The sequence below is a fragment of the Acomys minous genome, assembly GCF_964271855.1.
Source record: "Acomys minous genome assembly, chromosome: 4".
Taxonomy (NCBI): Eukaryota; Metazoa; Chordata; class Mammalia; order Rodentia; family Muridae; genus Acomys; species Acomys minous.
Genome location: NC_140486.1, coordinates 100,375,221 through 100,389,013, shown reverse-complemented (window position 1 = coordinate 100,389,013; position 13,793 = coordinate 100,375,221). Strand labels below are relative to the sequence as shown.

Genomic DNA, 13,793 nt, shown 5'->3' with positions numbered 1-13,793 from the left:
GGACAGTAGTGAACATTGTCCATTGTGGACAGATTTTTCAGTGGTCAGAAGGCTACAGCTGATCATGAAAGCTGTTTGAGGGTCTAGAATAGTGACCCTTACCTGATAAAGTGTCTCTTGCACAAGCAGAACCTCATTCCTGGCTTCTGGTCCTGTGAATGGGAGAGCGTTCCATAAGTAAAGAGGTAGCGTTTATTTACGCTTATTATGGGCTTTAAATGTCACTGTGGAGTTCACAGGACATGTTCAGAGCTGATCTCTCAAGTGTGACTTAGTAGGATACAACCAGCCCATATCCAGCTTCTTTTTGTTTTGTTTTGTTTTTGTTTTTTGAGACAAGGTTTCTCTGTGTAATAGCCATGGCTGTCCTGGAACTCTCTTTGTAGACCAGGCTGGCCTCTGTGCCACCACACCCGGCTCCAGCTTCTTTTTTAAAGGGCTTTAAAGAGCCTGTACTACTCTAGTGGTGTGGCAGGCAAGGAGAGGCATCTGCTGGCTCCAGAGAAGGTCTTTCTGTCTACATAGGATTTCCTCTCTTACTATTGCTACTGCTCAAATACTAGGAAAAGGAAGACAAAGCTGTTGCCAAAAGACCATGAAGGGGCTGGGGTGCAAGCATGAGGACCTGAGTTCAGATTCCCTATCACCCAAGCAAACAAGCTGGGTATAGCAGCCCACGTGTAACCCAGAACTCAGACCAGAGACAGGAAGACGGCGGGGGGGGGGGGGGGGGGCCTTGCTGGCCAATCAATCCAGCGAAGGCAGCAATCTTTTTTCCTTTCTTTTTTGGTTTTTCTAGACAAGGTTTCTCTGTACCCTTCACTGTCCTGGACTTGCTTTGTAGACCAGGCTGGCCTTGAACTCAAATCGATCCACCTGCCTCTGTCTCTGCCTCCCAAGTACCTGGCCCTAGGCAGCAGCCTTTAAAAAAATAAAGATGGGAGCTAGGCATGGCAGGGCACTCAGGGGGCAGAGCCAGATGAATCTCTGAATTTAAAGCCAACTTAGTAAACATAATCACAGTGAATTCTAAGCCAGCCACGGTACGTAGCAACCCTATCTTTAAAAGGAAAATAAAGTTGAAATAGAAGATATCCAATGTTGCTGGGTTGTAGTGGCACACGTCTTTAATTCTAGCACTCAAGGCAAGGCAGGGGGATCTCTGAGTTTCAGGACAGCCAGAGCTGTGTATGTATACTTTGCCTTTGGGAATTGGGGAGGGGGGGTGACTTTTCAATCCCAAGAGAGCACTGACTCTGGCAAGTAATCCTCTGACCTTAATTGGGGCACTGTGCTCTGTGCCTGCTCACACATACGGAAAGACAACATAATACAGCATCCAGGCTACACATCACAGCTGAAAATTGCTAACTTCATATCAACATAGAAAATAGCAAACTTAATATGAAAGCAAAAATAAAAGCAAACGCCAGTTAAAAAGAAAGAGGGACCCCTACAAACTAAAAACTATGAAAACATCAGTGAAGCTGGGTGGTGGTGGCGCACACCTTTAATCCCAGCACTCTGGAGGCGGAGGCAGGTGGATCTCTGTGAGTTCGAGGCCAGCCTGATCTACAAAGTGAGTCCAGGACAGCCAAGGCTACACAGAGAAGCCCTGTCTCAGAACAAAGAGAAACATCAATAAACTTAATTCCTAACAGTAATCAAATTATTAAATACACAACTTTCATGATGGGGTGAGGATTTGCACTGGGGGCTTAGGAGATACCTTACACAGTAAGTCAGGTGCTTGCTCTCTGTCTTAGTTTTGTTTCTATTATAAGACCATAAGCAAAAGTAACTTGGGGGGAGGGCGCAGGGCTTATTTCCTATTAGAGCTTACAGTCCATCATGAAGATAAGGAAGCTAGAGCCAAGGAGCTGAAGCATAGACCTTGGTTTGCCCAGCCTGTTTGTTTGTTTTATGCCACCCAGGACCGCCTACCCAGCAAACACTATAAACATAGTGACCTGAACCCAGATGTACATAAATACCATTGGCAGTGCATGTGTAAAACCCCAGCATTGAGGGATCAGAAACAAGTGCATTCTGGGAGGCTTTTTGGTCAGCTAGTTTAAGCAAAATACTGAGCTCTAGGTTCAGTGACAACCTTTCTCATAAAGTAAGCTGGACCTGGTTGAATCAGAATCCATGTAAACATGGAAGAAAGGAAGTCCACACATTTGTCCTATGAACTTCACACATGGACCATAGCAGCACCCATAGAAACACAGTATTTTTAAAAGAGTGTCCCAGCACTTGGGAGGCAGAAGCAATCAATCGCTGAGAATTCAAGGCCAGCCTCATCTACAAAGCAAGTCCAGGACAGCCAAGGCTACACAGAGAAACCCTGTCTCAAAAAAACAAAAAAAGAGAAGTTACCCAGTATCGGTCTACACATGTACAAGTGCAGGTATCACAATTGGCTACCACACGTACATAACACTTCATACCTTAGAATCACCAATGGGATGAATGTTATGAACAGAACAAGGAAATATTTCAATTCACTTTTGTAGCAGCAGCATCAATCTACCAAAACCTGCCAGGAACATCACAAGGAAAACTGGGGACCAACTTCTGCCATGAACGTTGATGTAAAATTCAAAAGATCATTTGTAGCTCAGTGTAGTTGTCAATTTGTGATTCTCCTTCAGCTAACCAAATGCTGGGTTTTGTAGACAGGTGGTGCTGTGCCCAGTGGTGAGGACTGGTTTCTTTACATTTTTTTGTTGTTGTTCCTTTTCTGTACATTAGCATTTTGCCTGAATTTCTTAGAGATTGATCCACCTAAACCAGGGAGGAGCCATGTGGACACAGGGAATCAAACTCAGGTTCTCTGGAAGAACAACAATGTCCTTAACAGCTGAGCCATCTCTCCAGCCGAGGACCAGTTTCTTAAAATGAAAATAGGAAACTGGCCAGGTGTGGTGGTGCACGCCTCTAATCCCAGCACTCAGGAGGTAGAGGCAGGCAGATGGCTGTGAGTTCGAGGCCAGCCGGGTCTACAGAGTGAGTCCAGGACAGCCAAGGCTACACAGAGAAACTCTGTCTCGAAAAACCAAAAAATAAAAACAAAAAAATTAAAAATAGGAAACTGGGTAAGGTATCCCATACCTGTAATGCAGTTGCGAGCTAAGGCAAATATTGCTGTGAGTTCAAGGCCAGCCAGGTCTTCATAGGTTCTAGATTGTATAGGCTACAGAGTGAAACCTTGTCTCAAAAACTAAACAACAAGGCTGAAGAGATGGCCCTGTGGTTAAGAGCACTGCCTGCACTTCAGAGGACCTGGATTTGATTCCCAGTACCCACATAGCAGCTCTCAAGTGTCTGTAGTTCCGTGTCCAGGGAGGTCTGATACCCACTTCTGACCTCTGCAGGCACAAATTATTTTCAAAATATAATGTATTACAGCTGGATGGGCTTGGTGGTGCACAGCTTTAAATCCTAGCACTTGGGAAGCAGAGTCAAGTGGATCTCTGAGTTCTAGGCCAGTGTGGTCTACAATAGTGAGTTCCAGTACAGCCAGGGCTGCTACACAGAGAAACCCTGTCTTGGAAAAAAACAAAAAATAAAATAATTTAAAAAGCTATATCAGATTAACCAGTTCATTTCAAAAATACTAGATTGATTCAATATGTCAAAGCCAGTCCCTGTGGTTTACAACAGGAGAAAACAATCATCCAGGTGAAGAAAAGAACATTTAACATGCCAGGCATGGTGGCTTATGTCTTTAATCCCAACACTCAGGAGGCAGAAGCAGGTGGATCACTGTGAGTTTAAGGCCAGACTGGTCTACAAAGTGAGTCCAGTACAGCCAAGGCCACACAGAGAAACCTTGTCTCAAAAAAAAAAAAAAAACCACAAACAAAACAACAACAACAACAACAAAACTGGAGTTACATCTATAATCTCAACATTCCCGCAATTGTGACAGGAGGTTCAGAAGTTCAAGGACATCTTCAATACCTGCAAAGGCCAATCTTAAAAAAAAAAATCCTATAGCAAACCTCTCAAAATGTTGAAATTATTCTTAAACCAAGCACATGTCTGTGATCACTAAGGAGATAAAGGCCAAACAGAGTTAGGCCCGGAGCTCCAAGAGTATAAAATACATCTCTGTTACATGAGACCCCAGGAAAAAGAAAACCATTCTCTCTGAGATGAAAGAAACTGGGCTATCTAGTCTCAAAACTCCGTTATCAGTTCCCAGCCAGTGAGGAGGTGGAGAAGGGAGAGAAGAAGAAAAAAGTTATAAAGAAGAAGAGCCTCCATATATGATAACAAAAAATGATGATGGATATAAATAAACCACAAAGAAATCTACAAGTGTTTAGAATCACAAATTTAGGTCATAGAAGGCAAAGTCAATAGAGAACAGTTTGTTCCTTCGTTATACAGACAAAACTTTAAAATATATATAATATGGGACTGGAGAGACGACTTAATAGTTTAAAGCCCTGGCAACTCTCACCTGAGTTCAGTTCCTAGCAACCAACATGGTGGCTCACAGTTGCTCATAACTCCGCTCCAGGACATCTGATGCCCTCATCTGGCCTCCTAGGACAAAGGCATGCACGTGGTGGACATACATACATATAGACAGAATGTGTACATTCACAAGCATAAAATAAAACTTTTTTTTTAAAGAAAAGGAGTTGTGACTCCAAAAATTACTCATACAATAAACTGGATGTAGTGGCACGTGCCTGTAATCCTAGCTTACAAGGAGGGGAAGCAAGAAAGTCATAAGTTCCAAGTACATGACTAACTAGGTAGTTTGAGACCACGTTCAAATCTAAGCAACCATGTGTCACACGTAAATAAATGAAGTTAAGAGACATGGCTCAGCAGTTGAGAGTATTTACTGTAGAATGCAGAGAGGATGCAGAGATGACTCAGTGATTAAGAGCACCGGCTGCTCTTCCAAAGGACCTGGGTTTGATTTCCAGCACCCATGTGGTGTCCCACAGTCATCTGTAACGCCAGTCCCAGGAGAACTGACAAACTGAGGTACCAAGCACACATGTACACAGACATATGTGCAGGCAAAACACTCATGCCTGTACAATTTAACTGTTACATGTGTGTGTGCCTACATACTAACTCACAGGTCTGCCTGTGTCTGCTTCCAGAATGCTTGGATTAAAGGCTTACACCACCACCAATATTTTTTTTTTAAGATTTCTTTTTTGTATATGAGTGCTTTATCTGCAGAAGAGGGCATCAGATAACATTATAGATGGTTGTGAGCCACTATGTGGTTGCTGGGAATTGAACTCAGGACCTCTGGAAGAGCAGGCTGTGCCCTTAACCACTGAGCCATCTCTCCAGCCCCCACCACCAATATTTTTTAAGAAAGAGATTACTCATTGCTCTTGCAAAGGACCTGGGTTCAACTCTCTCTTTCCTCTCCTCCACTCTTCTCTTTCTCTTCTCTCGAGATCAATCTCTCTCTCTCTCTCTCTCTCTCTCTCTCTCTCTCTCTCTCTCTCTCTCTCTCTCTCTCACATACACACACACACACACACACACACACATATCAGCTAACAACCATCCTTAACTCAAGCTCCCGGGGATCAAGTGTTCCACATAATAAAAGCACTACACATAGCCGGGCATTGTGGTACACACCTGTCATCCCAGCACCCTGTGAGTTTGAGGCCAGCCTGGTCTACAAAGTGAGTTCAGGACAGCCAAGGCTACACAGAGAAACCCTCTCTCAAAAAAACAAAACAAGCCGGGCATGGTGGCTCACGCCTTTAATCCCAGCACTCGGGAGGCAGAGGCAGGCAGATCGCTGTGAGTTCGAGGCCAGCCTGGTCTACAAAGGAGTCCAGGACAGCCAAGGCTACAAAGAGACCCTGTCTCGAAAAACCAAACCAAACCAAAACAAAACAAAACAAAAAAAACCAAAAAATAAAAATAAAGTAAAATAAAATAAAAGCACTATACATAACTTAAAATGATACCTACAGGGGACATCAAATGATGTGGAGAGCCTTTACACTGAGAATGAACATTTTGTGAAAGATGAATGGGAGCCAGGAGAGATGGCTCAGCATTAAGAACACCATCTGCTCTTCCAGTGAACCTAGGCTCAATTCTCAGCATCCACATGGAGGTTCACAACTGTCTGTAGCTCCAGTTCCAGGGGATCTGACACCCTCACATAGACATACATACGTGCAGTCAAATCACCAATGCACATAAAATAAGAATAAATTATTTTCAGCCAGGCGTGGTGGCACAAGCCTTTAATCCCAGCACTTGGAAGGCAAAGGCAGATGGATCTTTGAGTTCGAGGTCAGCCTGGTCTACAGAGTGAGTTCCATCCAGGACAGCCAAGGTTACACAGAGAAACCCTGTCTTGAAAAGCCAAAAAATTAGCCGGGTGTGGTGGTGCACGCCTTTAATCCCAGCACTCGGGAGGCGGAGGCAGGCGGATTGCTGTGAGTTTGAGGCCAGCCTGATCTACAAAGTGAGTCCAGGATGGCCAAGGCTACACAGAGAAACCTTGTCTTGAAAAACCCAAAAAAAAAAAAAAAAAAAAAAGCCAAGCCAGGCAGTGGTGGCACACGCCTTTATCCCAGCACTCGGGAGGCAGAGGCAGGCGGATCGCTGTGAGTTCAAGGCCAGCCTGGTCTACAAAGTTAGTCCAGGACAGGCAAGGCTACACAGAGAAACCTTGTCTCGAAAAAAAAAAAAAAGGCCAAAAAATTAAAAATTTTTAAAAAAAGTTAAAATTAAAAAAGGAAGATGAATGGAAGAAAATGTGTGGTGCGGGGGAAGGGGGGTGCGCATGCGTGTGCATGTGTGTGTGCACCTGGATATTAGATGTGCATATTCTTTTTTTAATATTTTATTTAATTTAAATTTGTGTGCATTGGTGTAGGGGTGTCAGATCTTGCAGTTACAGACAGTTGTGAGCTGCCATGTGGGTGCTGGGAATTGAACCCAGTTCCTTTGGAAGAGCAGGTGGTGCTCTTACCCACTGAGCCATCTCTCCAGCCCGGTGTGCATATTCTTATGTCCTTGTGGTTGTGGAAGCCAGAGTTGGATGTCTTTCTCAATCACTCTTCACCTTATGTTAATTTTAAAAATATGCATAAGCCGGGCGTGGTGGCGCACGCCTTTAATCCCAGCACTCAGGAGGCAGAGGCAGGCGGATCGCTGTGAGTTCGAGGCCAGCCTGGTCTACAAAGCGAGTCCAGGACAGCCAAGGCTACACAGAGAAACCCTGCCTCAAAAAAAAAACCAAAAAACAAAAAAATATGCATGTGTGTCTGTGTACAAATGTGTACGGGCATATGCCTGCCATGGTATGTAGAATTTGGAAATTGATTCTCCGGCTCTGTGAGTTCTTAGGTACTGGACTTATTATCAGTATTGGCAAGAAGTGCCTTTACCTCCAGCCATATTGCCAGCCCCACCTTGTTTTTTATTTGTTTTGGTTTTGGTTTTGGGGTTGATGTTGTTTTGTTTCAGTTTTGGGGTTTCTCTGTGTAGCCCTGGCTCTCCTGGAACTTACCCTGTAGATCAGGCTGGCCTCAAATTCAGAGATCCACCTGCTTATGCCTCCCAATGCTGGGTTTAAAGTCATGGACCACCACCTCTCAGCCCCACCTTGTATTTTGAGACAGGTCTCTCACTAAACCTGTAGCTCATCCTTTCCACTAAGTTGGCCAAACAATGAGTTCCAAGTATCTGCCTGTCTTTGCTTCCACAGCTAAGGGTTATAGATATGGGCTAGCATGCCTGCCTTGGCCCTGGGTACTATGGAACCTAGATGCAGGTCCTCATTAATGGCTGCATGGCAAGCATTTTCCTGATGGTGACACTTCCCAGCGCTCTGCCTCTGTGTGTGTGTGTGTGTGTGTGTGTGTGTGTGTCTGTCTGTCTGTCTGTCTGTCTGTCTGTGTGTATGTTCATGTACGTAAGTGTGAGCACAGGTGTGAAGGTCCATTCTCACCATCCACCTTGTTTTGGCAAATCTTTTGTGTTTGTTGTATGCACACCAGGTTAGCTGGCCCCCGAGCTTCTCCTCTGCCCATCTCACCGTGGAGCGTTAGAACTAAATACTCCAAGTTATCTGTGGACTCTGCGGATTCAAACTCAGGTCACCAGGCTTTTGTAGCAAGTGTTTTAGCCTTGGGCCATCTCCCAGACCCCACCTTCTCTCTCAGTGGGCCATCTCTCAGTGACCCTAGAGTGCATTCATTTGGATAGACTAGCTGGCCAGCAAGCCCCAGACATCATCCTGTCCCTGCCCCCCCCCCCAACACTGTACCTGGCTTTTGCGGGGGTGGGGTGTGTGTGTGTGTGTGTGTGTGTGTGTGTATGTGTGTGTGTGTGTGTGTGTGTGTGTGTGTATGTGGGGTGGAGGTGGTGTGTGTGTGTGTGTGTGTGTGTGTATGTGGGGTAGGGGTGGGGTATGTGTGTGTGTGTGTGTGTGTGTGTGTGTGTGTGTGTGTGTGTATGTGGGGTGGGGGTGGTGTGTGTGTCTGTATGTGGGGTGGGGGTGGTGTGTGTGTGTGTGTGTGTGTGTGTGTGTATGTGGGGTGGAGGTGGTGTGTGTGTGTGTGTGTCTGTATGTGGGGTGGGGGTGGTTTGGAGATCCAAACTCAGGTCCTCATACTTGCCCAGCTGACTTTGCTGACTGGGTCATCTCCCCAGCCCTGCAACCTAATATCTTGAGTTATCTTTTGAGTACAAAAAAGATGCTTTGTTTTAGAAATTTGAGTTCAGTTGAGTAAGTTAGGAAAGGGGACTCAAATTCCTCAGCCTGAATGTCCTGAGCAGCAGAAGGCTGTAACGTGGAGACCTTGGCCCTGAGTGCCAAGAACGGACTCTGGACAGACAAGGATCGGAGACTCAGAGCACCGTGTTTGGGTCCCCCTCTGCCACCTGCTCCTTCATTTCTGTTTAGGGCTTCTAGGCCTTTCCTGGGCATAGTTCCCAGAAAGTCCCTCTGCTGTCCGCTGCCCTGATCAGGTTTCTGGATCTGTTAATAATAGACAAGGGTGGGGGAAGGGCCAGGATCTTTGCAGACATAGGAATTACCAAAGCCCATGGGCCGTTCCTGTGCCAAAACCCTGTCTGCTGTCTCTCTGGATCTATTCAAATTCCCACATTCCTTCCAGGAACTTCCATCCAAGAGTCATTTTTATTTATTTTACATTTATCCAATGTGTGTTTGTGTGTGTGTATCACACACACACACACACACACACACACACACACGAGTCAACTTTAGAAGTTAGTTCTCTCCTCCCATGTGGATCTTGGTTATCAAACTCAAGTGGTCCGGTTTGGGCAGCAAGTCCAGGACCAGCCGGAGCAAACAAAAAAGAAAGAAGGAAATTAATTGCAGAAGTTTAAATCCCTTCCATTATAAAATATAATAGAAGCAATATAGTCCTACAAGAAGAAAATATATGACCGTAAATGATTATACAACAAAGATCCCTGTTAGTACTGAGGGCTAAAAACAGCCCTAGCCCAGCTAGGCACCCATCCTACCACAGCTCCTTTCTAAAGTCGTTGCCATCCTGACTTCTGTAGTCATCACTTAAAAGGATTTTATTTTAATGGAACTTAAAATGTAGCTATAAATAACCACTAATGGCAGGCTATTAGAGGTGTTTGAGGGGACTATGAGAGACAGCTAGAAGGCAGCCACACTAACACTCATGCCCATCTCACAAAGCTAGTTCCCTCTGTGCTTGTGACCAGAGGGAACAGCCGAAAAAGAACCTCACAGGAGTTCCATGCAAATGCCCTATGCCCACAACTGCCTTAACTGTCACCCACTGGCTCAGAGAAGCCTCACCTGACAGCCTCCCAAAGGCAAAGCAAAAGCTGAGTCCAGCTGTGGTGCTTGGGAATATACAAGGGCAGGTTGTCTTCACTGCCAACTTGAGTCTAGAGTACTCTAGAAACTTCCCTTACCTCAGTTTTATTATGAAGTATGGGGTCACAGGAAAACCATTTACAATTCCTTTTTCCTCTCCTAATTTGGTTCTCTTTCCTCCATCTTGGTTTCTGTGCCAGCTACCTGGTCATTCAGCCTTGGAAGGAGCTCATTCCTTTGTGGACGTCCTCCAGCTCCACTTTGCTCTGTTTTGTTTTGTTTTTAAGCAAAGTTGGAATTTACTAAAAGATGTTGTTACCATTGTTTTTTTTTTTTAAGTACAAAATAGAAACGCACATGGGAGCGTGGGTGTGGCCTTTCCTGAAAGAGTCCTCTGACCTGAATACAGACGTATGGTGAGCTTGCTTCATCTCTGCTCACACCTTTGTTATGTGTGGCCAGGAGTAGTGGCCCACGCCTATGATCCTAACACTCAGGATGATGAGGCTGGGGAGTTGTGAGTTCAAGGCCAATTGAGCTACTTAACAAGACCCTCCCAATCTCAAAAATAAATAAATATCCTGGCACTGAACAAATGATTATAAAAGGAAAGGAGGGCCTTTGAGGTGGGGGCTCTGAGGCTGTAGCTCAGTTGGCAAAGCGCTTGCGCAGTGTACGTGAAGATCTGTGTTTCCTCCTCATTACCACTAGACATGGCAGTACACATCTGACTATCATCAGCACTCAAGAGGTGGAGGCAGGAGGCTCTTAAACCCAGCTACATATCAAATTCAAGTACGTATCAAGTTCAAGGTTAATCTGGGCCACGGGAGACCCTGTCTCAAAAGAACAAGCAAACAAACACCCATCATATATATGAGCTCTTTCACACAGGTGCCCAGACACCATCCCCTCAAACTCTCGTTTTGGGGGGGTTTGTTTTTGTTTTGTTTTTGTTTCGAGGCAGGGACTCTCTGTGTTAGCCTTGGCTGTCCTGTATTCGCTTTGTAGACCAGGCTGGTCCCGAACTCACAGCGATCCATCCGCCTGCCTCTGCCTCCCAAGGGCTGGGATTAAATGCATGCGTCCCCACGCCCAGCTCATCCCTTCAAACTCATGATTTTTTTTTTTCCCTTCTCCTGTCTTTCTCTGTTCCTGTATTTTACAGACTCAGACTGATTGCCTTGCAAGACGGGACGCAAAAACACAGGAGCAAGATGGTGGAAAGCGACGCCCTGGAAAGCAGCCAGATGAAACGAGGGCAAAAGCAGCGGTATTCCACACAGACGCACAGAATGAAAAGCGGTGATTCACAAAGCACTGCACTAGGCAGGCCTTGGGTTTCACTTTGAGAGCAATTGCAGGATTGGGGTCAGGAAAGCGGCTGGGTGGGGAAGCATCAAGATAAAAGGCAGCCAGGCTCCTTCTCCCTGGAGATGTGTTGCATGTCAACCTCAATCTGGTCCATTAATCTCTTTCTGCCACCCCACCCCCACCCCCCACAACTCCTCCTGTTGACCAGTGTCCTGGGCCTTTAAGAGTTGGATCGGCAGGCCTGAGGGAAAGCAGCGGTCACATCTCTCCTCACCCTGCTCCTCCTTGGCTGTAACCCTTCCAGTTACAGCAGCAAGCTGCAGTCGAAGGGTGAAAGCAGTCAAGTGCAAAGGAGAAAGGGAGCCAGGCTGAGTCTTCTCGTTTTCGGCGGAGAGCACTGCAGAGCTCGGGAGGCATCGTTTTCCAGACACAGGATTACTATCCTACCCACGGTAAGGATCCTGAGCTCTACCCAACCTCTGCCTAAGCTGAGTCCCGCCTGAATCCTAAAAGCCCTACAGATGCATACCTAACCTGGTTAGCTTAAACTAGGCTCGTTTTCCTAACTTGGGGCTCCAAAGGGCTCCCTCCCTCCATCCTGGGTCTCCCTCTTTGACTCTTAAATGGTTTTCTTCCTGGCTGTGTCAATCACTCTTCTAGAGAGAAACCTCTTAGCTGTCCAGGGCCATGAGTGCTGACCCTAGCCTTTTCTCAGAGGTGAAACCACCCCAGGAAGACAAGAGGCAGAGTTAGAGTAAATACTCCTCATTGAAGATGCATTAATAGACTGTTGAAGATTACCAAATGAGGGGTGTCCAAGCCCCACAATGCATCAGAACTCCTCGTAATAGGGAGATGATTTTAAGACATCCTTGGAAGGAGTCTGGGTTTGAGTTCTGTGCTCTGTTTTTGCTTAATGAGCCACGGCAAGTTCTTGGTGCACCAGCATAGTCTGTGCTGTGGGACATCAGGCCACAGACAACTTCCTGATCTGTAACAGAAGAACTGAGGGCTTCCCAGAGTTGCCTTTGTGCCAGGAGTGCTTCTTAGGGTGCCCGCTACACATTCTCTCCTCATCCTTGGAAATTTTGATCTGGCAAATTCTAAGACACTCTTCTGGAGATAATTGATCGAGGCTCAATTCTCTGGACTCTACGTGTTGTAAGCAAGCCTTCAAGTTCTAACATTCTAAGGGCTATGACCTGGGACCAGAGCCATCCTACCCACTTCATCTGAAACAGGTTAGCTATAACCTATGCCTACATAACCCATATAACATAAACAAAATATTCTCTTCCTCCCTGCCCCTCAGAGAGAAATTTGAGACAGCCTAACTCAGCACATGTGTTGACACTTCCTAACTCCATCTGAGGGTGGTAGAGAGCTCCTTGGAAGTAGAGGACCAAATTTTGATTGCTCTGTAATACTGGCTCACTAGTACTAGGAATGTTTGTGTCTGTTATTACAGAGGGAATTATCTTTATCCTCAAAGATCCCAAATATATGGATATGTGTTAATCTCCCCTCCCCTCTCTGAGCCCAGGCTGCCCCCCAGACTTCCTATATAGCCAAGGATGACCTTGAACACCTGATCCTTCGGCTTCTACCTCCCAAGTGTTAAGATTACCATCGTTCCCGGCGGAACCTATCTCTCTTACTTTTAGATTTTTATCCTCTGTGTCCTTGCTGATACCACCCCTCTCCCAAACCCTTTATCTCTTCTCACCCCACTGCACCTGCATCCATTGTAAACCATCTTCCTTTCAGGCACCAGCGGAAGCACCAAGCCCTAGAACACTTAGGTTCTAACATAGTCTTTGGGCACTTTGTTTAGTCAGTCTCCTAGGTTACAGGGAAAATGAGGCCGAAAGGAGAGGCATGTTACTTTGTATCCAAACCAAAGTGTCCTCTTTCCTGGACTATAGACTCAAGCTCCTTAAAGGGGTTGAGAACCAGAGCTGTAGCGATTTAGTGGAGATGAAGGAGAGCAATGGCAGGAAGAGGTGATGGAGAAAAAGGATGAGGAAAAGGCTGAGAAGAGGAGAAAACAAAAAGTATGACTTGAATGAGCAGAGTGGAGTGTGTGAGAGAAAGTGAGCTAGGAGGAAAGGAAGAGTGAGAGGCCAGGCATGCGATGGGAAAGGCAAGAAAATGACAAGAAAAGAAAGTTCTTTGGTGGGATACAGGGGGCTCGGAAGATGATGGGAGGAGAGAGACAGCATCGGTGCCCCTCGCTGCTTCCTGGCCCTCCTTCAACCTGCCTTCTGGAGAAGGCTCCTCCTAAGGGAAGAGTCGGTCAGCTCTGCCCTGCTTGTAGATAGACCCGCAGCTCTGTCACTGAAGGTCTCTGGCAGGCCAGCCCATCTGTCTGGGCTTCAGTCTTCTTCTCCAGGAAGCTTAGTTCTCATTCACCATGGCTTCCTGAGCTGCTGCTGGCACTCTCTTGACCACACGCCACATAGACAACAAGTTAAAACCATTGCTCTCGAATGAGGGACAGGTTCCTTGAGGGGAAAGAGAGGCACAGTGGTCTTCCAAGGCTGGTTTGGGAAACTGACTTCTGGCACCTGGGTCCTGTTCTCAGACTTCTTATGTCCCAGGACATATAGGGATCCTGGACACAGGA

The 13,793-nt window shown here is 46.1% G+C and overlaps 2 protein-coding genes across 2 annotated transcripts in view; one reads left to right on the top strand and one right to left on the bottom strand.

Moving 5' to 3' along the window:
• USP37 (ubiquitin specific peptidase 37) overlaps positions 1-121 on the bottom strand; it is an 89,031-nt gene extending 88,910 nt beyond the window's left edge. Inside the window, exon 1 of the mRNA XM_084778471.1 lies at positions 103-121. The gene's annotated coding sequence lies outside the window, so the exon portion shown is untranslated. The remainder of the gene's footprint in view (positions 1-102) is intronic.
• A 9,690-nt stretch (positions 122-9,811) lies between these two features.
• Positions 9,812-13,793, top strand: part of PLCD4 (phospholipase C delta 4) — a 29,225-nt gene continuing 25,243 nt past the window's right edge. Inside the window, exons 1-4 of the mRNA XM_084778558.1 lie at positions 9,812-10,269; positions 10,565-10,648; positions 11,022-11,158; positions 11,472-11,619. The gene's annotated coding sequence lies outside the window, so the exon portion shown is untranslated. The remainder of the gene's footprint in view (positions 10,270-10,564; positions 10,649-11,021; positions 11,159-11,471; positions 11,620-13,793) is intronic.